This window comes from Clinocottus analis, unplaced genomic scaffold (genome assembly GCF_023055335.1).
Source record: "Clinocottus analis isolate CAN_PGR_092001 unplaced genomic scaffold, fCliAna1.0.p SCAF_11, whole genome shotgun sequence".
In the NCBI taxonomy this organism is placed as follows: domain Eukaryota; kingdom Metazoa; phylum Chordata; class Actinopteri; order Perciformes; family Cottidae; genus Clinocottus; species Clinocottus analis.
In genome coordinates, this window is record NW_027175832.1 from 11,976,514 (window position 1) to 12,001,438 (window position 24,925).

General features: G+C 44.4%; 1 protein-coding gene across 4 annotated transcripts in view; it reads right to left on the minus strand.

The window, feature by feature from the left end:
- Positions 1–15,520, minus strand: part of LOC137802214 (casein kinase I-like) — a 47,549-nt gene extending 32,029 nt beyond the window's left edge. Inside the window, exons 1-3 of one of the 4 annotated variants that reach the window (XM_068599914.1) lie at positions 15,386–15,520; positions 12,506–12,545; positions 11,803–11,882 (exon numbers count right to left, since the gene is read on the minus strand). The gene's annotated coding sequence lies outside the window, so the exon portion shown is untranslated. The remainder of the gene's footprint in view (positions 1–11,802; positions 11,883–12,505; positions 12,546–15,385) is intronic. The other 3 variants (XM_068599933.1, XM_068599924.1, XM_068599905.1) reach the window with 3 other exon arrangements.
- Between the last annotated feature and the right edge of the window lie 9,405 nt (positions 15,521–24,925).

The window sequence follows — 24,925 nt, forward strand, 5'->3', positions numbered from 1 at the left end:
CGCTGTTCAGGCGAACCGTGACGAGAAGAATTGATGATATCGCGGGGAATCTGGAGCATCAGCGACGTGAGGTGGCAAATTTTCTCTTTAGGTTCGGACGAGAGCTGTTGAATTAATAAAATTCAACAAAGCAGCCCTCAATGTACATTTGACATAGATGTACAAAATTTGCTAAGCGTATGTACCACATGTGAATTTAAAAATAACTCTCTACAAAACACACTGGAAGTCAGCCATTTTGTGTTTTGTGTGACTTTTCCGTAATGTCTTGTCTATTTCTAGTATATATTTATGTTTGTATATGTTTGTTAGGGCTACGCAAAGTTGAAAAAAATAACTGATTAATCGCATGATTTTTCTGCGATTGATTGCGATTGAGCGCGATTAATCGCATTATGCGCCAAATTCAATAGTGAAGTAAAAACTTGTGTATTGCATGCTTTTATTTTAAAGTAATATTATCAGAACAATATAACAGGCACTCTGGAGCAACAGCAAGTTAACATACATACATATATAGTTTATAAATACATACATATATTTTTTCTGAACAGGTACTGTTCAGTAGTAAGGGTGCCTGTGAGGGACAAATCACTTCTTCTTACATCCATGTTTAGTCTGGTGCTTACCTTAAAGATGTATGTTAAAGAACAGCGATAAAAATCAGTTAGTAAAAATGTCGACAACGAATTTCATTATTGATTCGTTGTGTCGCTCGATTATTACGCCACTCAATAAGTCGCAGAGATGTTGAGTATTGAACAAAACAGTTGAGTTGAGCGCAGCACACATTTGGTTCTGGTGCAGCCAGCTGTATCCTCTCGTATGTCACTGCATAGTCGCGTTGCGTGTACAATAACTTAACAGCTAGGCTAATCGTTGTCGTTAGCTCGCGAGCTAGTCGTTCATTCCCCGTGTTTGAGCCGAGCTGTTGGGTTAGATGACGTCTTCGTTTTAAAATAGCGTGGAGGCTTCAAGAAAAGCAATGCGTAAATATCTCTTCTAGGGTGCAGAACGCAGACCTGCGTTCAACATTCCGATATAAAGTGGCTTCATGCAGAGGAAGTGTTGCTGGGATTTGTAGTTTGATATCTAATTAAGAACTTTTGTTTAGGTAAAGTGCAGTCTGTAAGTTATCCGTTGATATATTGAGTAGTTACTTCTGGAACTCTCATCTCTTATTCTCTCAGGTCTGAGTGTGTACGTCTGTGAATGTGTCTGTGACTGTGCGTCTGTGAGTGTGCATGTCTGTGAGTGTGTGTGTCTGTGCATGTGTGTAAGTGTGTGTCTGTGAGTGTGTATGTCTGTAAGTGTAGAGAACAAGTTCTGGCAAATTCTGTTAAGTTTTCTGATTTGTATTTCTTTTTTTTATTCTTTATTGTTAAGATTTGTTGCACTGTGAATTTGCACTGTCAGTTCTGTTGCAAATAATGCTTTTAAATTATATTTTTTTTATCCGATTAATCGATTAATTGGAAAAATAATAGACCGATTAATCGATTATTAAAATAATCGTTAGTTGCAGCCCTAATATATATATATATATATATATATATATATATATATATATATATATATATATATATCTTTATTTAAAAAGGGACCACGTACAGTTAAAACATAAATGTATTACCATTTGATGCACAGTACCAGACTTTAGCTGTTGCTAATTTGCATCTGCAGTCTCTTAACAGACAAGGACAAACATAAAACAAGAACAAATAGTACAGGATAAAATACACTATAAAACATATGGGGGAAGAGGGCACAATACAAGCAATAATACTGCATATTAATAAGTAATAATAACCATTACAAGTAAGTAATACAAACAATTAAAAGTAAATAAAAGAAAATATTAAAAGTAAGTGATACCAACCCTAATAATTTTGTTCAATGAGTCCAGTGCTAACCAGATTTCAACAGATTTTTCAAAGTTTTTTTAAAAGTGTTGGAGCTGCAGCTCTTCACTACGTCAGGCAGGGTGTTCCACTGATTTGTGGCTGTCACAGTAAAGGATGATTGCCCAAATGTAGTGGGGCGAAATGGGATAGTGCAGTCCAATATGGAGGCTATTCTAGTGGATCTGATTGCAGTGACTGAGCAACTGTACACAAGGTCACGCAGTGGAGGAGGGGCCAAGCCATTTAGAATTTTATAAACCATGCACATATTTGAAAATAATCTAAAACTCATGAAGCTCAGCAGATTGTGTTTCTCCAGTATCCTATATTGATGGAATTCCAATGCTTTTTTTTGCTTTATATATATATATATATATATATATATATATATATATATATATATATATATATATATATATATATATATATATATATAGTGCTGTCAAACGATTAAAATATTTCATCGCGATTGATCACATTTATGTCATAGTTAACTAGCGATAAATCGCTTTTTTTTCCATTTTAATGCTCTTAACATGAAAAAGTGGATGTGCTAAATGCAAATGTTTTTTTTATTGAAAAACAACTGTCAAACCAAAATTAGAAAGTGCACATTTCAGGTAAACAAGGGTGAGAGAGAGAGAGAGAGAGAGAGAGAGAGAGAGAGAGAGAGAGAGAGAGAGAGAGAGAGAGAGAGAGAGATTTTTAGATTTTTCAAAAGACATTTATTGACCGGAAGACACACAAACAAGCATCTCAAACGGTTCAGCCCCAAAAATCAATACATTAATAAAAAATAAGCTAAATAAAAGCCCTTCCACATAAAATCATAATTGTCATTTTCAGATCCGGCTGAAAGCTAGGAGCTGTGTCCCCATGTCCATAGTTCCAAATAGTTCAGTGTGACTATGTGAGGAAAACACACAGAAGTCATGGCTTTACCTGCCCTTCTTTTTAACAGCTTTACCTGCCTCCATAGCTGCTGCTGCGTTCTTCAGCTCAGTCACACACTTTGTGAGGCGGTAACATTTCTTCCTGTCCAGGGCATCAAAGCCCAGTCTCTTAAATTTAGCCACAGATCGTATAAACTTGTTGGGGTCACTGAAGTACTCGCTTAGCCTTACTGTCTTCCCAAATGTCTCGTCCAGAAAAACTTTTATTTCTTCTAATGAGTATGTGTCTTTGGGATCTAGTGCACTGGTCCCACTAGACACTGGTGAGCTTGACTCCTCCATGGGCTCTCCACCAGGCCCCTGGCTCTCAGTGAGCGCCTTGATGTTCATGGAGGCCTCTTCTTCCATGTTGTCCACAGCCTCAGCGCTGATGTTCTGTCGGTCCTCCTCCAGTTCCGGAGTGGCATCCGCAACCGCGCTGGAAGCGGGCACCTCCTCCTCCTTCTCTCCACCTTCTTCAAACTCGGCCGGTCCGCAGGCCGCGAGCCTGGTCGGCTCTTCCGCCGTGGGTTCCGCCAGCACCTCAGCCGCCGCCGCCCTCGCAGAGCCGGCCTTCCTCCCGCGCTTGTGCCCCAGTTCCCCACACTGAAAGCAGCACTGGCCCGAGCTGGTGTACAGGACGTAGACGCAGTCCCCGTGTTTTACCCTGAAAGACACGTCTAGGCTCTGAACAGGCGGGTCCAGGAACATGAACCCCTGCCTCCTCAGAGACTGGACGTGCCTCAGTTTGGGATCTTTGCATATTTCGTTAGCTCCTTCACGATTGTCTCATTTGGGATGAACGGCGGGATGCCAGACACGGTGATCCTCGTGGAGGCCGCCGACAGCGGGGACACCTGCACCCGCACGTCCCCGATCCGCACGCCGCTCCCCATCAACTGCTGCACCAGGTGTTCCTCCTTCAGGAACGCCACTACGGCTCTGTTCATCCGCGACGCGAAGACGAGTTGTTTGTAGCCGACCTGCTCTCCCACGGCCGGCAGCACCTCCTCCATCGTCACGCTGCTCCACGGCGGGATGACCTGCACTCCCTGCCGGAGAGACGGAGGCGGCGTCTCGGAGGACGCCATTCCTCCGAGAACCCCACAGGAAGCCTCCGGCCAGCCGACCACGATGTCGCCGCACAACCCGACCACCTGCACGTACAGCAGGCGGTCAAACTGCTCCAAAACCCGATAAATAAAAAATAAACCGGGATACAAACAAAACACCTTTCAAAAACTCCGTGCCATTCGCACGTCCTCCTCTCACTCACACGTAACCGGAAACAGAGAGAGAGACTATTTTAATTACTTTTTGTTTTATTATTATTGTTGTTATATTTGTTATCTGTATAAGTTATATATTTATGTTTTTCTGATGTGTTTTGATGCTTTGGCAATATTGTTGTTGCAACGTTCATGCCAATAAAGAGAGAGAGAGAGCGAGAGAGAGAGACTATTTTAATTACTTTTTGTTTTATTATTATTGTTGTTATCTGTATAAGTTGTATATTTATGTTTTTCTGTCAGATGTCCCCCTCGAGTCCCTGTGACATGCGAGACTGGGGTGCTGTGCGAAAGAAGTGGCAGGAGTTTCAAAGCCAAAGCAAAAAAAATGGTGCATAGGTGAGGCGAGAAAGCATGGGCACGGGTGGTGGCACACCTGGTGCTACAACCCTCACTCCGGACGAGGAAAAAGTCCTTTCAATAATTGGAAAGACGGCCTCTGAAGGCATTCGTGGGGCATTGATCTTCTGGGGGACGAGGGCCTCTCAGAAAACAGCTAGAAGGAGGAGGAGTAGAAAGAGGAGGAGAAGGAGGAGTAGCCATCTGGGAGCAGAGCGGCGACATGCACGTCCCTCGGAAATGACGACCGCCCGCAACCGATCCCTGTCCCCGCGCGCCAACTTGCAGGGCCTGGTGTCCGCATGCGGGGGAGGCTTTACAGGGCGGCGCCCCATAACGACCTGCACCTGCAGCGAGACGCTGGTGCGTCTCGAGAGGGAAAAACTGGCGGTGCTGCGGGGGATAGAGGGCCAAGTGGAGAGACAGACTGCCCTCCAGGAGGAGATGGTGCAGATCAAACAACAGAAGTTGGAGCTGCACCGGAGACGGCTGGCACTTGCCGAGGCGCAGTTCAACAGTCCCTCCATCTCGGTCCCCCAATAATCATCCCCCAGGATGGAGGTAAGGGGCATTTATTTATTTTTTTTCTCCGCATTGCACAACGTATCCCGTTCAATGTACCTAATCAATCTCCCTTCATAGCAGGTGATGCAGATGCAGACGCGCAGTAATGACAGCGGTGCCACTGGATTTGTTTTTGATTTATTTAATGAACTACTTTTCCTCTTTAACCATGTGGTGTGTGTGGATCATTTTGCGTCATTCCCTAGCTTTCACGCCCTATATATGATAGTTGATATGGGTTGTGGGATGGTAGTAGGTTTAATGTTGAGAGTAGGGTGGTGCTGATATCAGTGACTGGTGGTGACAGGGTAGGGGCTGATAAGACATCAAAAGAGATTCACAAGCTCCTCTCTGGTCCGGACACCAGCTTGGTGGAGTGCTGCTCGGGATTCGAGGGGCGTTAGGTTGGGGGCTTTGTCTTCCGATGAATCCTTCATCGTCTTCATCTTCATCCACGGGAGGCGGCTCATCTGCTCCAACGCGCGCCGCAATGTTGTGCAGCATGGCTGTGACAAGAATCACTCGGCAACATTTCACAGGTGACAAGCGCAGACCCCCTGACGAACGATGGATACATCGGTAACGAGACTTCCACCTGCCAAACACCCATTCAATGTGGGTCCTGGTGTGTGTGTGTGGGCCTCATTGAACTTCTCCTGTAGTGTTGTTGGGTTGGTTATCGGTGTCATGAGGTAACTTCGGAGAGGGTAGCCACTGTCCCCGAGGAAGACGCTCCTACCGAACTCTCCTCTGTCAGCCTTCTGCCCCACAGCTGAGTTGGCCCACACAAAGCTGTCGTGTGTGCCTCCTGGCCACCTGGCAACAATGTCTGTCATGAGGCCATCGTGGTCCACCGCCACCTGAGTGTTAATGGTAGCGTAATGTTTCCTGCTGAACCTCCAGGCTGAGGGCAAAATTGCAGCGGGTTGACCTCTGGATGTGTGGTGACACAAGTGTGACGAGGCGTTGGATCTCCTCACGAGGAAGCCGGTACTTGGACTGGACAGCCCGGTCCGACAGCACATCGAGTGGGAAGAAATGCTGACGCACATATGCATTTACGTAAACCATCTGACTTCGCGCACGGCAACGCTGCTGGTTCGCAGCGAGAATATGCTGTATTGCAAACATGGTGTCTCTCATGCGTGGACCCAGGCAACGTCTTTATATAGACTAGCAGGTCGAACCTCTCTTAATGAGGTTCCATCCGAGTTCAATTACACTTGTCAGTTTCCCTGATATCTGTGAAATACCACAGGGTTGTTGATTTTTTTTCCGTAAACTTATATGCAGATGCAGAATGTGTTTGTGAACGTAATGAGTGATAGTAATGCTGATTCATTTTATTTATGAGCTACAGGAACACAGGGGAACTTCTTTATTTTTATATCGTTATTTTTCTTTTTATGCTATTTTTGTTCTTGCGTCAGTGTTCTGCAGCTGTGGGCCCACATTCATCATGACGCATGGTTTTATTATTCCTTTGAATATCAGATATAACTTTCCCTGACGCGGCTGCAGTAGTGAGCGTTTAGTCACTAAGAAGGCTGTTAAGAGTGGGTCAGACTGATCTTAACGAATCTGGGAAACACGGCCATTGTTGGTTCGTTAAGCTCCGCTTCCTTAGATTTCCGCCATTTTGAATTTGGTAAAAAACACTTTTTTTCCAACTTCTGAACGCTGGGTCCGATTCTTGCTTTCAACTTTGCTGATATCTCATTGCGTTTAGAATATGAACCAATTAACCTCTTAGAGGCGTGACTTGGTATGCCAATACACATAACTTCCAAATCACTTGGCTTATCTTCACAAACTTTGTAGCATATGTCAACATTGTGTCCCTTAACACAGTGATTCTTAACCATAGGGCAGCGGCCCACCATTGGCCGCGAGCGCCAGCTAGAGGGCCGCCAAAACTTTCCATTATTCACCAGTGGGCCGCAGGACCGCATAGGCTATCAATTGAAGACACCAAAGATATTTGTCAGTGCGGTTAAATGCATTCGAATTACTGGCTTAATCGGATTGAAATCCAATTATCCCTTTCATGTAAACACCTTTGTTCGAATAATTGCGGTCCGACTACGATCCGATTAACATCCCTGGATAACTCAATCCGACACGGTTGATAATTCGGACATCCCGGCATGTAAACGATGAATCGGATTAGGAATTTGACTATGCGCCTTTGCACATACTCAAGATCCCGCCGCCCCCTTCCTGCCTCCCAGGTCGTGACCCGGAAGTCGGAAGAAACGATAAGTTGTCACTGCCGGGAGCCGGCCGGCAGACACAAACAAACGTAAAAGTCGGGTTACAAGACGATACTACCTTTGGTGGGTGTCCCCGCGAGCTGCCCGCTGTAGCCGGCTAGCACTGCTGCTAATTCCCTGTTTGCTCTCCGCTAGCTCCCCGACAACCACCGAAGATAGCGGGGTTCTCTCCATTATGAAGAGTGAAGAGGTCAAGCGGAGATGGCTGTATCACCACGAGATGTGATGAAAACAGCGTCACCTATCGTATAGGATATGACATGCTTTCGGCCAATGATTTGATTTATTCACTACCATGTATATTAGGATAGCAGTTGCCCCGAAAGAGCATAGTCCGACTAAAGCAAAATTTGAATTAATACCATCATGTAAACGCACTGACTATTATCCACTCGACGCTCAGTTACAATACAGCTTCCCACCACTTCGTGGCGATAATGCTTCAGTCAGTTATTTAATAAGCTCCAATATGCAGAAGAAGACACTCACATCTAGATGTTTGTGCAAGTAAAATCCTGTCTTCACGCTTGTGGAAAAGCCGGTGGGATTGTTCAAGAGACAGGACAATGTACTACAAATGCAGAAAAGGTCTGTCGTGTCACTGACAACTCAAAATGTCCTGTGAAAGCCAGCTTCATTTTCAGCCGCTTATCCGGGGTTGGGTCGCTGTGGCTTAAAAAAACCAATACAGTTACGTATTTTCTCCCTAATTACGTCGGTGTTTGACGTATTAAAAATACGTCTATGATTTACGTATTACAAATACGTCTGAGATGAACACGTTGATTATACGCATATACGTTGCTTATACACGTATTTTTGTTTTATTGTTTATTACTAACACGTTTATAATTGTGTGCTTGTGTTATTGTTTTCTTGCTTTCCCGCTGGATTTAAGCATATTTGAATTTCTAAACTCTGCGGAGGAAAAGAAAAGGTGCGATGTGAAGCCAGTAACGGGGCCGGTCTGAAGACCCCTTGGCCGCCGGTGATAAGTTGAGGATGTGCTGGTAACGACCCGGGGCCGGTCTGAAGACAGCTTGCCCGCCGGTGTGAGGTTGATGATGTGCCGGTAACGACCCGGGCCGGTCTGAAGACAGCTTGCCTGACAGTGACGTGAAACATATTCAAATGAGCGAAAAGAGCCACGGTACACAACATCCGGTTTTCTAAGTAGTGACTGATATGGATGTGTTCGGAACATTTCTGACCACATCCAAACATCTTAACTGTACCAGCACGTTTGTGTTTGACACATTAAAACATTTCTGTATGACCAGTACAGTTAAGATGAAACTAACAGTTTGTAATTTTATAAATGTACCTAATAATGTGCCTAAGTTTTTTTGCAAAAGCATGTAACAGGGAACTTAAATATAGTTGAGAATAGAGATGGGCATAATTAATCGACGATCGATTAATAATAATCAACATATTAATAATTAATAATTAATATGTTAAGAATTCGTCGGTGACATTATTTTTTCATCAATAAAACTAATGCATGTTCTGTTGCGTAGTGTGATGGTGTGTTCACACTGAAAGCAATGTGAAATATTCACGGGAGTATCATTAAATGTAAAGTCAATGCAAATGGTTGCAAAAAAGCGAATTTTTTGCCGGGTGGCGCAAATGAGGCAAAAAGCATTGCCAATATTCGCTTTTTCGCTCTTTCGCTTTTCCGCCAGAGTTGAAATGTTTCACCTTTGGCGAAAAATTCGCCGGACGCTGAGTTGCTGAAGCCTATAAGCGTGGATAAGCTCCGCCCGACGTCTCCGCCGTTCTGGCATAGCAGAATTCAACTGGCTGCTGGTCCGCCTGAATGAGCACTGAAAGCGGCTTCATCCAGACCCTCGACCTGGAGTCGGAGCTGTGTGCGACTACGGATGATGTTATGAACCCAGACACGGGGGCGCTTGATGTTCCGATGTTTGTGGTATTTCCACAACAAGTATAAAGCAGAAATAGTTGTTAATGTCCCATGGTCGATAGCGGAAATAAAAACTGTTTTACAGGAACATGACCAGGTCAATTTAGGTTAGCTAGTGAGGCTATGCGCTGATAACTAGGGGTAACAGGGTTCAAGCCATGCCCCCATTGTTAATGATTAATCGAAAAATGATCGTTATTCTCCCAACGATCGATTAAGACAATTTCGTCGAATTCCCATCCCTAGTTGAGAACAAGACTATGCAGGCCTCGCTCAGCTGGACCATGAATGCAGCTGTTTAGGAACATTGTCTGCCAGAAACATAAACGTAAACATGAAACGTTCTGTTGTTTTTGAGCGTCTTTGTCATCAGTGTTGCGTCTAAATGTTTCAGCCCTATGCCTAGTAAGTGTGAGAGTGCCAAGTTGCTTAGAGGCCAAGAGCGGTATTGCAGACAGAGATTTCAATTTTAGCTCACAACATATTTAAAAAAATAACTAAACTCGTTAATTTTTTAGAACTGTGAACTACTCGTTTATTCCCGTTAGTTCACGTGGAAAGTTTCCAACTTTAAATATATCTCTCGGAATTTTGCAACTCTAATGGGTATTGAGTAAACGGCGTGTGGCTTCAAAAGTTAAATTAAAATCTTAAGTTATAAATCTTAACCTTTCCCTCCGTCAAACTGACGTAACGTTACTGTGAATAAATAATAAACTAATAAAGATCGTTAGATCCTCATAACCTTTACGGAGAAATCAGTGCCAGCGAATCATTTAAAAAATTCCTGCCGATATCAGCCCTCTGCTGACGCCATCAGACCGCTGATAGACGGCAGACGACGGGCTCATCGATCCCGCAAGCAGGACTTCAAACCGTCTAACTTTTTAAGTTGGCTGATTCTTGACAAACAGACCACAGACTTAAAACTTAAAGAACTTCTTGCCAGAAAACATCTTAAAATTACATTTTGTGACTCAACAACAGTAGTATTCAGAGAATGTCAACTTTCAGTTTTGAGTTCTCATCTACCATTGTTCCCCATTTGGTGGTGCCAAAATGCATTTTGGGTATTGAGTAATGCGGAAAACACGCCACAAAACCGCTGTTGGCAATTTGCATTTCCCAGCATGCAATTTGGCTGTGTAATTTTGCACTATGACTGAACTAAAGAAACCTGACAGGTAGGTAGCTTTGCTGGCTTCCAGTGTTAAACTATGAAATGTTAAGAAATCCTTACTGGCACAGAACAACCATATGGAATACTGACACTGGTATACCGCACAGTCATACATTATCTCCCCTATAGTTAATTTAGAAGGCAGGGACAGGACACAACCAACTGTAGGTCAAATTCTCGATGGACATGTACTTTTCCGCAGCAATTATATAGTCAACAATCGCCATGCAGTTATATACGCTGATATATTAGAGCTGTCAAAATTGCTCAAAAATGACATTTGAATATTCGCTTTAAAAAAAACACGTAAATTCAAATATATTCAAATTTCTAGCGCATTGCACAATAGGCACGTCAATAACAGGACAAATTAATACGAGACATAACTACTTGTATAGGTAATTTATTTAAGTTTAAACATATTTAACAATATATTACCTATACAAAAATAAGTAAAAGAACCAATGGCCAAGACAGCAGACCTTGGCCTCTCGCTCGCGTTCTCTGCGCATAGCGGTTTAAATGAATGACAACAATGCTAAGTGCTGATCAAGAGTTTTGTATGCGCAGACAACGAACTTGTGGCAGACGGCGAAAAATATGTATCCAGACGTTTCGCTGAAGTGCCACATTTTATGCCATGTTCTCTTGGGTGCACATTCTGGAGATGTAGCCTCAAGTTGCTTGTTGTTAAATAGTAAGCTAACTAGAGCTTACATAGTGACCAGAGGTCCACTTTTTCCCGGACATGTCCCCTTTTCGAGACCTAAAAAATGCATCCGGCAGGGATTCCAAAAACGTCCGGGATTTTGCCTCGTTGGATATTTGTGTTTCTCTGGGTCTTTCACAAACTAGTTATTACACCCTTACAAGTTTTAAAACGGTATCTCCCTTACGTTCCACCTTCTTGTGCGAGCTCTGACTGTAGAGAGAACTGTCATTGGTCGCCTGATCTCAGGGTTGCAAGATGCACAATAATTATCCTCAAAATACGACCATTTTGAGCATTTCAAATCTGGCAACACTGGGCACCTTGTCACCTCCACTCACGACGAATATCCTGTTACGCTCTGAAGAAACTAGTTCGGCATAAAACATCGCCGGATCAATAATCGATTGGGATTATAGCCACGATTTTTTTTAAAGAGAACACTTCGTCGTGGCTGTGTCGGAGGTTGCCAGATTCACGATAATTATTCTCCAAAATACTTTCTTTTCTTTTTAAACATTCGAATATTAATTTTCATATTCGAAATTCGGTTAACAACTATTCAAATATATATATTTGAATTTCAGATATTCGTTGACAGCCCTATAATACATGCGTTGCTTTAACGCTCTTTATCCAATCAGATCTCACCTCTGTCTCTCTGTATATCTCTCTCACTTACTTCTCTCTTCTATTTCTCCACCGGTTCAACAGTGAAGGCTAGCGGCCAGGCCGATGTGTAATCCCTGCGCTGTGTGATCCCTGCACAGTGCGCGCACACGCGCGCACACACACACACACACACACACACACACAAAGGTAATTTAGGTGGTGCTGTATGCAGAGCCACCAACTCTCACAGTTTTGCCGTGTGACACACGCTTTTTCATGTTTTCACCCGCTCACACGCCGCACAACCAATATCTCACAGCAAAAAAAAAAGTCTGAAGCGCGTTGGTTCCTTTTCAAACTCCCCGACGATAGATGGCGGAACGCATCTGTAAACCTATTCGCTGCATAGACATCCTATTTACCCCAAACACCGCCGGTAGAGAGGAGCTGAGAGACTGAGGTATTGGTGCTTTCAAGTGTCACGCATTGAACGTGACTGTCACTCATATCAGTCTTAAGTCCCGCCCTCTCAGCACACAGCTGTTCGGCGGCACGTATTTCTTGTTGTTGTCACCCCCCGCCCCCGGACAAAATCTCACGGCAAGGTTTTTTGAATAGTTGGCAGCTCTGGTGTATGCACCTGTCAAGTTGGTTGTCCTACTTAGATTGTAGCAACAGATGCAGCTGGAGACTATTCCCTGTAGACTCTTGCGGTGCATTTCACCCTGCTTGTGAGACATGTGCGATGGAAACTGGAAAGCAGGTCTGCTTACCTCGCTGTTAGCCCCTCCCCACTCCATGCTCGTGGTGGTGCTGTGTGGCGGAGATATTAGACTTTAACCCTTTAGTACGGCGACTGTCGCCGGCGACAGAAAGTAACATGCAAACAGGATGCAAAAAACATTTGACTGTAACTCCACGCTGCAATAAGCTATTAAATAGCACAGCAGGAGTAGTGACATAACCCACGGCCCGCCCGGTACGCGGTAACACTGCAGCTGAGTTTAACAAATAAGAACATTTGGTTGCTCAAAAATGAGCAAACGGGTTTGTAGGTCTTGCTAAAATCAGATTCCATGAAAACATTGAACAGCCTTTTGCTCTGACTGAAGTCAGTCCTATGTCTGTAATTACATCCGCTGCAGCAGGTCAAACTATTTTTTACCTCCCACAGAGACCTCTGTCCGATGGAGCAACTCCCACAACAACAACAAAATCAATGCTACTGCACAGGCCATATATGAGAATGGGTTAGGCCTGCTCAAAGCAAGAGGCAACATCACTCCCACACACGGTCTTTAGCCTCAGCTAAAGTAAGAGTATGCAGCTCTTGCAAGAATACAATCTAAAAGGCCGGGGCGTTTGCTGAAACATTGTTTTGAGCTAGTTGTATAGCTAGTAAAAGTGCACTTATTGTACCAAAGCTGGTCATTTTTTAAGCTTTGGCCTGTGCCTGATATATATATATATATATGTATATGTATATATATATATATATATATATATATATATATATATATATATATATATATATATATATATAAACAAACTCTCTTGGCAAATTATTGCCTATTTCTATAACCTCCTTTAAAATCAAAGCATGCATTTAATTGGGAAACATATTATGACATAGCTTGGTATAAAAAATTATGTATTTTTAAGATTCAAATATCATCAGGAAGGCTTTAAACTTGTCTTTGACCACAGCATTTTATCCCTGCATCCCTTTCCTCAAAACAATTGATGATATCTTAACATATTATTTCAGGTTTTTTTTTAGTTTAAAGACATTTTAGAAATCCGCGGATGCCCCAACTTTACTGAAAACTACTGTATAATTCACTGGTAACTAAATAAAATTTCAAAAATATTAAAGCTATATAGGTAATGACAATACTATTTGTGAGGCACTGATATTAAGATACCAATTCTGGTATCTCACACAGTGTCATTGTCCGCAATGTTTTGGTTCATCTCCTTTTTGACAACGTCAAGCTGAACAGTGAAAGCAAAGTATTTTACTCCACCCACTAACCTGCATACAGCCTCACACCCAATAGTATTCACTACACAGCATTTCCACAGGCTACAGACCTGACCCCAATTACCAAGCAACTGGGACAACCGATTCAACAGTTTTTTCTACAAGACAAACCTGACACACCGGAACTGTTTCTTGAATATGACAATTTAGAGACTTGACAACATCTGAGCACAGCCTTTATACACAAGCCTCTAAGCACAATTTGTTTGCCGTATAAATTGTGTTTATATGGCACAAAAAGTGAGTTCCATTCAATTCAATGTATTTTGTATTGCCCAGAATCAATTAATTTACAAGGGGTGATGACTCATATAGGTTTCTATGGTTCTTTTATTTACAATTGGCCTCAATTTCACTTAACTCTCTAAGGTGTTGATTGATGAATAATTAATTTAATCCATGAAATCAAATCATAATTTACTGATAAAAAAAAACATCCCCAGAGATTAACAATGAAAGAACATCCCCTGGCTAATGTCCTTAACATATGCCGTTCCTGACTGTAAATATACATTTACGAACATTCACAATTTCCTCTATCTTTCCTTGCTGGTGAATAACATTCTACTTTTACTGCTGTCTCTACATTTCTAGTCCACCTTGCCCGACATTAATTGGTGTTACATACATTATTACCATTTCATAAATGTATATTCTTGTTGAAGTTTGTTCATTTGATGCAGCAATGGCCCCATACAGTTGAACTAGCTAATAAGTGCATGTTAGTACGGATGGCCCCTGTTGGTTCGAAATTCGTTATCTTAATATTCAATCTGATCATTTCACACTATTCTCGGCAGACAGGACAGAATTATCGATGGAATTTGAAAGGAAAATACAATCTAGCTGTACCAACATGGCCTGGTCTCACCACCCACACTCCAAAGAGCAACTCAGCTGCCCCACCTCGTCCACATTTCTCCAGCAGACACATGAGAACGACAAGTCAACCCGAGAGACTGGACAGCAAGGTTTTTGTTGAAGATCGTCGTGAGCTGTCACTATTTCAACACTTGGACCAGAACGCTGTTCGGGGATGAGTTCTTTGAGTTTGCTAAATGGAGCTAACGTTAGCTGATACATACATTCCAGCTTCAGAGGAGCAGAGCCTGTTCAATCTGCTAACTATGCGTCTGCGATCGCGACCCGACGTTAGCAGGGAGCCCATGGTGAAAAATAAAATAGCATGAAGTTATTGCACGACAAATTATCAATCAAGCGAGGTAACACAGGAAGTTAGACTGAGGCCACAGTAGTTACTGTGAGTGTTTGGCCTCGGTGTACCTGGGCTTCATTGAAACTCATTTGAAATATCTCGCTGATAGAGAATGCAATAGCGACAGAAGCGAAGTCATGTCAGAGAATACAACAAGGGCAACAGCAACGAACGGCAGTATATGCGGTAGCATGTGAGCCACATCAACAACTCGCTACCCAGCTAGCGTTCACTAGCCTCTGTGGTCGGAACAAGACGTAGTCTCATGTTAGCCAACCAGCTAACTGGCTAACGCAGCATTTCTGCCCATACATATAGTCATTCGTACACATAGCAAATGGGAGATAATTGAACAAACACATTTGTGAAAAGTTGAAAAGGGACAGTACGTACCTAAACAGAGTCTATCTATGTTGCTATTTGTCTAGCTTGGAATACACTGTTCTTATTTTCTTCCGTCTCGTTTTTCTGTTCATCTCTTTTTCTCTGGATGTTTGGCTAACCAGCTGAAAAGCCTCGCCAGTGACTATAGCGCAATTTGCGTAGAGGAAGATAAGTATGCGAAGCAAACGGAAGGGGCGAGCGTAAACTGCTTTGAAGAATATTGACAGAAAATCTGTGTGCGCGGATCTGCGTCTGTGTGAGCGTACGTGAGAGGGGGTCACGCACACTTTGATTTGTGGAGAAGAGTTGTTTTTACTTTGACCAGCTCTTGCCTTTTCATACTTTGTGTGTGTGTTTTTTAAATACTTGTATTCACTGTGGACAACAGTACATTGTTGCATTTTTTAAATATCATTTTGAATATAATAATAATAAAATATTTGGTTCCTAAAATCTTTTAAAGAATTTGAAGTCTATTAGCCACAAACATCAAGCAGATTGATTTGACAGTTTAGGACTACTGGTTGGATTTGTATGATGACACTAATGATAAATAATAAGGGTTAGGATGGGCTGTAGAGATCCAGCACAACAAATGATTTTCTGATGGCCCCTTAATATAATAATAATAATAATAATAATAATAATAATAATAATAATTTATATGTATATAGTGTTTTCTGAATACTCAAAGACACTTAACATAGTACAGACACAAACATAACAAACTGCCCACAGCAATACGACTGTTCAATAAATCACCCCAGGCCAGATCAGTGGACTAATTTTCACTGTACGCATATATATTTTACACTCATATATGTATGTATATATATATATATATATATATATATATATATATATATATATATATATATATATATATATATATATATATACATATATATATATACATTTTCACTCTGTTTACACTTAATTTAATTTCCGTTCACACTTAATTTAACCCCCTGAATACACTGCATTTAATTTAATTTCCGCTTACATTTCATTTTATATATATATATATATATATATATATATATATATATATATATATATATATATATATATATATATATATATATATATATATATATATGTGTGTGTGTGTGTGTGTGTGTGTGTGTGTGTGTGTGTGTGTGTGTGTGTGTAGAACATAGGTATGGTAAAAAATAGACAAAGGAGCAAACCAAACAAATGAACAAAATATTTTTGTTAGAAAAGAAAACTGAAAAAGCTGCAACGGAATGAGTCATGTAGAGGAGGGGAAGGAAGCAGGTGAAGGGTAGGGTCCAGGGGTTAGAAGGTGCAGGGGTTAGCAGATGAAGGCAAGTTTAAAGAGGTGGGTTTTGAGGGCATGCTTAAATGATGATAGGGTGGGAGCCTGACGGATGTGGAAGGGGAGGGTATTCCAGAGGGGGGTGCAGCAGCTGAGAAGGCCCTGTCACCCCAGGTCTCGCGCTTGAAAAGTAGAGAAATAGTATTAGGAATTACCGAATATGTTTGAACACCCCTAATTGAAAAGTAGAGAAATAGTATTAGGAATTACGGAATATGTTTGAACACCCCTAATACGCATGCAGATGTTTAATTGTAACAGTAGTTGATGGTCTACGGAGTGGTCTACGGAGTGTTTGCACCGGTGGACCTGAGGCAACGGGTTGGGATGTGGGGAGGGAAGAGGTTGGAAAAATAGAAAGGGGCCAGGTTGTTTAGGGCTTTGTAAATGACAAGTATAAGTTTGAAGTGTACTGTACTTGACCAGGAGCCAGTGGAGGTTACGTTTAGGACTGGGTTAATATGTTCATCAAGACATGTCGTGAACACCCTCAAACTGTATTTAGACTCAAGGAACTTCAGAGTTTAATGTTTTATTTCAAATATGTTTAATACAGAGCATATTTTTTTTTTCAATTTGTCAGTTTATGGACTGCATATATTTCTGCGCTAAGCATGTCAGAAGCTTATGTTATTGAATGTAGGTGGTGTCATGGAGCTTATTCAACTTATTTTTGTTTCATCATTTGCTACTTTATTATAATATATTCTTACATGAAAATGTTTGACTAAATTTGTCATTGGAATGTCGTTGGAATTACCATTGGAATGGTATAGGAATGTTATGATATAAGAGGGTTATGTGGGGGTAGTCAAATATCCACAGCAACTTGACAATAAGTGCATTGTGTATCCACAGCCATGTGTTAAGAACTCATAAATTGCAATAATCATTTAGTAGTTTAGTTTCTCACCATGCTGCTTGAGATGTTCTCAAACGTGTGTCAATACTATGGCATCTCTTTTAGGTGTGGGTACACAAGCACTCTTCTTATTGTGAAGGAATTCAGCTAATGCTGCATGGTGCCAAAGTGTGTCGTCACAGTAATAACAGTTTTTGTTTCCTTGTCAGGGTCACGTAGTGCTACATTTTAGTACATTGTACCTTTTTACTGTACACAATGCTTGGTGAAGACATGCAAACATTCATCATATGAATAAAGTATGTAAAATATATAAATGAGGCAGCAGTTTACTATTATTCTGAAACGTTATTGTGGTGTCGGGGGCGTGTCTTGGCTGCAGAGGAAGGTGTGGGAATTGACTTAGGGAACGGTGCCAGGCAGGCCTGGACTGGGACAAAAATTCGGCCCTGGACTTTTTGGTCCAGACTGGCCAACCACAATCCCCGTGCAGATACTGTGCCAACTCGGTCCGTTGATGTACTGTACATATAATCACATAAGCCCTGAATAACAGTACTATACTGAATAATATCAATTATATAATTAATGGGTGGGCTTGGGGTCTCTGGTGAGAGAGATGATGTATTGGGCACAAACCTGGACGTGAAAAGTAGAGAAATAGTATTAGGAATTACGGAATATGTTTGAACACCCCTAATACGCATGCAGATGTTTAATTGTAACAGTAGTTATTCAGTGTTTCATTAGTTTTAACTGTATAATGTGAAATGGGTCATTGTCTCCTTGTCTCTTATTTGACGTAATTGGATCTGAAAACTTCCATAAATAAGTGTTCAAAAAAAGAAAAGCAAGGACAATGAACCATAAACATTGACAGAAAAAAATAGGAAAGCATATTTGAACAAATCGGACAGTGGGCTTGAAGAAAGTGTATTGATACTTAAAAGACTTTAACCCTAGTGACCTGATTTGTAAATAAAAATTTGTTTATAAATTGATTTGTTTATAAAAAAAATGTGAAAAAGCAGATCTGCATGCTCAAACCACACAGACAACGTTTCTGAACATTTAGTGAACAAGTGTTTATTCACAACATGTTAGCTAGCACACACACCTGCTATCACAGCGGGAGCCTCACTTTCACTGTCCGACGCAGCCCCCCCCCCCCCCCCCTCCCACGTGAGGAGCCACTCATCAGCCAATCAAAAAAAAAAAAAAAAAATGTCAACAACCAATCAAAAAAACCTATCTTTTTTATGCGTTGTATCCAGGTAAGATGTAATGACAGGCGGGACTGGAGTCATCCGGCAGCGCGTATTTGTCATCGTCACCGTCTTCTCTCTCTCTCTTCTGCCCCTACCAAACATGTTTATTATATTTCTGCTCTTAGCAGCGTCAGTATTGACTACTGGGCCTGTCATACGGCCACTGGGCCGCTGGATTCACACCGAACGCCGCGCGAATATTCGCGTCGCGTTTACAGTGTCAGTTTACTCGCTTGACAATGCGTCTTTACGTAAAAAATAAAATAAAAAATCAGCCACTGCCGTGCCGGCCCATTACTGACAGGCCCACCTGAAAAACTCCCGGTACTCCCTATGGCCAATCCACCCCTGGCATTTTCTCATTTTTAAACTCTTAAACAACGTTTTAAGCTCAACAGAGTTGAAAAAGAATTCATTTTAAAAAACAATTCCATCAAGAAAGCACATGAGAACACCAGACTTGCAAGTTGTATGATATTTTAATGAATACCTGATGGTTATATCACTACATCGCCAGTTAGCGGCATTTTCTCATTTTTATGCTCGTCAACGACGTTTCAGGCTGAACAGAGTTGAAAACTAGATTTTCTTAAAGAATTCATTTTAAAAAACAATTCCATCAAGAAAGCACATGAGAACACCAGACCTGCAAGTTGTATGATATTTTAATGAATACCTGATGCTTATATAACTATATCGCCAGAAAGCAGCATTTTCTCATTTTTATGCTCGTCATCGACGTTTAAGGCTGAACAGAGTTGAAAACGAGACTTTCTTAAAGAATTCATTTTTTAAAATCTTCCTGCAAAAATGTGTCTTAAAATACCGGACTGACAAGTTGTATGATAAATTATTGACTACCTGATGCTTTCATCACTATATTGCGCGAAAACTGCATTTTCTCAATTATATGCTCTTACACGACGTTTCAAGCTGAACAGAGTTGAAAACGAGATTTTCTTAAAGAATTAATTTTTTTAAATTTTTCTTCAAGAAAGTGTCTTAGAACACCAGACTGACAAGTTGTATAATATTTTAACCCTCCTGTTGCCTTCTGGGTCAAAAAGACCCACGTTCGAGTGTTTATGTATTTGTGTGTATCGCGGTCTCAGGGTCACAAAATGACCCACTACCAGTGTATACGTATGCATGCATGCATGCATGCATGTACGTATGAATCTCTAAAGCCCGTTGTCCTCGGGTCAAAAAACGACCCGCGTCTTTCCACCGAGCCCTCGTCGTCGACCGGGGGTCTTTTCGACCCTCAGATTTGAGCGAGCCCCCGGCCTCGTCCACGGGGTCAGACTGACCCGCGTTTATCGCCGAGCTCCCGGCCTCGTCCCTGGGGTCAGACTGAACCGCGTATATCGTCGAGCTCCCGGCTTCGTCCCCCGGGGTCAGAATGACCCGCGTTTATCGCCGAGCTCCCGGCCTCGTCCCCGGGGTCAGAATGACCCGCGTTTATCGTCGAGCTCCCGGCATCGTCCCCGGGGTCAGAATGACCCGCGTATATCGCCGAAGCCTCCCCTCGCCGTCGTCCCCCGGGGTCAGAATGACCTGCGTTTATCGCCGAACTCCCAGCCCCGTCCCCGGGGTCAGACTGACCCGCGTTTATTGCCAAGCTCCCGGCCTCGTCGCCGGCCTCGTCCCCGGGGTCAGAATGACCCGCGTTTATCACCGAGCTCCTGGCCCCGTCCCCCGGGGTCAGAATGACCCACGATTATTGCCGAGCTCCCGGCCTCGTCGCCGGCCTCGTCCCCGGGTCAGAATGACCCGCGTTTATCGCCGAGCCCTCCACTCGCCGTCGTCCCCCGGGATCTGAATGACCCGCGTTTATCGCCGAGCTCCAGGCCCCGTCCCCCGGGGTTATAATGACCCGCGTTTATTGCCGAGCTCCCGGCCTCGCCATCATCCCCCGGGGTCTGAATGACCCGCGTATATCGCCGAGTTCCCGGCCTCGTCCCCGGCCTCGTCCCCGGCCTCGTCCCCGGCCTCGTCCCCGGGGTCAGAATTACCAGCGTTTATCGTCGAGCTCCCGGCCTCGTCCCCGGGGTCAGAATGACCCGCGTTTATCGCCGAGCCCTCCCCTCGCCGTCGTCCCCCGGGGTCTGAATGACCCACGTTTATCGCCGAGCTCCAGGCCACTTCCCCCGGGATCAGAATGACCCGCGTCATCGATGAGCCCTCCTCTCGCCGTCGTCCCCCGGGGTCTAAATGACCCGCGTTTAACACCGAGCTCCCGGCCTCGTCCCCGGCCTCGTCCCCGGTGTCAGATTGACCCGCGTTTATCGTCGAGCTCCCGGCCCCCGTCCCCGGGGTCTAAATGACCCGTGTTTATCGCCGAGCTCCCGTCCCCGTCCCCCGGGGTCAGAATGACCCGCGTTTATCGTCGAGCTCCCGGCCCCGTCCTCAGGGTCTGAATGACCCTCGAGTTTCAGCGAGCCCTCGGCCTTGTCCTCGGGTCGAAATGACCCGAGTCTTACGTTGTATTACAAGTCATCCCGTATGCTAAATGTAAAAAAAAGAAGAAAGAAATAAAGTACAAGACAGTTGCATTGTATTGTTTTTTTCTTACATTTATTTAGTCATCACCAGTATTACAAGCAACGACACAGAACACACACACACACACACACACACACAAACACACACGCGCACAAATGTGTCCGCCACAGGATCACGGTTCGAAACGCAGAAGACCGACGTAGCGTTCGAGCTCCCCCGCGAGCTCTTTCATTCTCCGGTAGCACTGCAAGCTGTGGTTCTGGGTCGCGCGCTCGCACACGTAACACCACGGACGCGTGTCCAGCGTCACGTACATCCCGTCCGTTGGCGTCGACGTAGCGAGATTCTGAGGGGGGCCGTCGCTGGGGGCCGCGCCGGGGGCCGCGCCGGGCACCAGGCCGGGGGCTGCGCCGGCGTTCGGGTGCGCGACGAGCCCTACATTGAACCTCTCTCGTCCGATATCAATCTTCAGACGCTCCGCGGTGTACGTCGCCTTCGGGTAGGCGCACCCTCCCCGGGCGTAGTAAGCGTGCCGATCGAGAAACGTGTCGCTAGGGGGTGGGGGCGCACCCGGCTCGAGACGCTCGGGGTCACGCTCGGCGCACCGGCGAGCGTCTCCCGGCCCCGTGCAATGCACGGAGCCCGGCACGCCCGCCAAACGGGCGAACCGACATTCGGATTCAGTCGCGGCGGCGGCGCCCGCCCCTCGGGCAAATGTGGAATCGTCAAAGACCTGGTCCCGGTCGCAGTCCCCCCCTCGATCGGTCGATCGGGCTTGCTGGGCATGTGCCCAGCAAGCCCGCCAAGTACGGGATCAAATCCTGGGTTGCCTGCGACGCCAAATCCAGCTACGCTTGGAAGCTGCAAGTCTACACGGGAAAGCCGAGCGGCGGCGGCTGACGCCCCGAGAAGGACATGGGGCAGCGGGTCGCGCTCGACGTGACCGAGGGACTAACGGGGCGCAACGTCACGTGCGACAATTTCTTCACCTCCTATGAACTTGGACAGCGGCTCCTGCTCCGGGGCAACACCGTGGTGGGCACGGTCAGAAAAAACAGACGGGAGCTCCCTGCCGAGCTGCTCGCGACCCGGCGGAGAGCCGTGCTGTCGTCGAGGTTCGCCTTCGCGCCCGCAGCCACGCTCGTCTCCTACCTCCAGAAGAAGGGCAGGAACGTGCTGTTCCTGAGCACGCGGCACGCGCGGGGCGACGTCAGCGACCACCCGGACGCCAAGCCCGTCGTCGTCCTTGACTACAAGCGCAACAAGGGCAGCGTGGACAACCTCGACAAGGTGACCGGGACGTATAGCTGCTAGAGGATGACCGCGCGCTGGCCCCTGGTCGTCTTCCACAACGCCCTCGACGTGTCCGCCTACAACGCCTTCGTTGTGTGGCGAGAACTCAACTCCGGCTGGCGACGGGCCCGAGGACGCCGCGCTCGCCGCCGCCGCGCAGGGCTGCAAGTAAGAGGAAGAGGTGTCAGATCTGCCCGCCCAAAAGGGACTGCAAAACCTACACCGTGTGCAACCGGTGCAACAAGTACATCTGCAAGGGCTGCTCGCTGGCGTACTGTCCGACGTGTGCGAAATGAACCGGCCGTTGGGTGGGGAGGGGCACTATACCGTGATAATGTAATTCTACAATTCCCGTAGATGCTTTTCATATTCATGTCTAGTGAAGTTCACATTATGTTAGCGAGGTCAGTACAAAACAGCCACGCTGCTGTAGTTGTGTCTAGAAATGTCTTTCCCTTGCATTTCTCAACACCCACACCCGTTTATCAGTATATTGACATTGGAGAGAAGCAGACTGGACGTTGCACGTCTCTTTCTGTGAGAAAAGATGACAACACGGAATTCTCCTCCTCCTGAATAGGATAGAGCGAATCAGATGTTAGGACGAGAGGAGACGAACACGTGACCATAAACTGTGTATGAAAAGGCCCCGCTTCCGTTTGTTGGGGGAGTTGTTTTTGCCTACCTGAAAGTTGGTTGTTCAACTCATTGCTTTTGCAACTGCAACGCTTGTCACTTTAGCTGTGATTGAGAAAATTAATTACGGAAAAGAGAAAAGTTGTCGAACTGAATTCTTCTGGAGGCTACACCAGGCTTCCAATATTGATACACGCTAACAACCGTTCTCCTCGGGTCAAAGCTCTTGTGTGTGGTGTTGGGAAGAAAGAGAAAAGAGAAGAAAAAAAAGAACATCTATTCTAATCAAGAGCGAGCGATGCTCCCGGCCAAAGATTCTCCCTTTTCTGCACATTAGGCTGAATCTGCGAGTGTAACAAATAAAAAGGCATACGAAAGTAATGTTTGTTCACTGTTTTTTATTGATGTGATGTACATACAGCGATACATAAACATCGGCTTAGGAACGACACATTGAGACTTACCCGGAGTAATTAGCCGGGCCCCGAGTCCACGGTGGCTCACGACTCCCCGATGAAAGTTCTCCAGCGCGCGACGGCACCGGGACTCGGCCCGGTGCCCGTTCGCACAGCGGCGTCCCCTCTGTCGGCGGCGCGTCCCCCCCCCTTCTTCCCCCGTCTCGCAGCAAGTGTCCTTCGGTCGTGGGGGCGTTTGCGAGACGGGGGAGGAGACGCGATGCCGACGGAAGGACGCCGCTGGGCATCCCCGATGAAAGTTCTCGAGTGTGTCCTCTGACTAGCAGCTGTGTCCCTCCCTCTGCCTGTTCACTGAGCCTGGTGCCTGTTCACTGAGTCAAAGCATGGGCACTGAGCCTAAGGATTGGGAAAAGATAAGGAAAGAAAAAAAACAACCTGTGGCTGTTCACAGAGTCTGGTACTGTTCAACGCGGCCTGTGCCTGGTCACTGGTCCTGGTCCCTGAGCTTGTACCTGGTCACTGAGCCTGTGCCTGTTCACTGAGCCTCGTCCTGTTCACACAGCCTGGTCCTGTTCACTTAGCCTGGTCATTTTGTGAGAACTATACATACGTACATACATACATACATACATACATACATACATACATACATACATACATACATACATATGAAAAGCACTGTACATGCATGGTCATCTTCACTGGTCCTCTTCACTGAGCATGGTCCTGTTCACACAGCCTGTGTCTGGTCACATGCATTTGAAAAGCACCGTACATACGACCTTTACCTGTTCACTTGGCCTCGTCCTCTTCACAGAGCCTGGTCATTTTGTGAGAACTATACATACATGCATATGAAAACACTATACATACATACATACATACATACATACATACATACATACATACATACATACATACATACATACATACATACATACATACATACATACATACATACATACATACATACATACATACATACATACATACATACATACATACATACATACATACATACATACATACATACATACATACATACATACATACATACATACATACATACATACATACATACATACATACATACATACATACATACATACATACATACATACATACATACATACATACATACATACATACATACATACATACATACATACATACATACATACATACATACATACATACATACATACATACATACATACATACATACATACA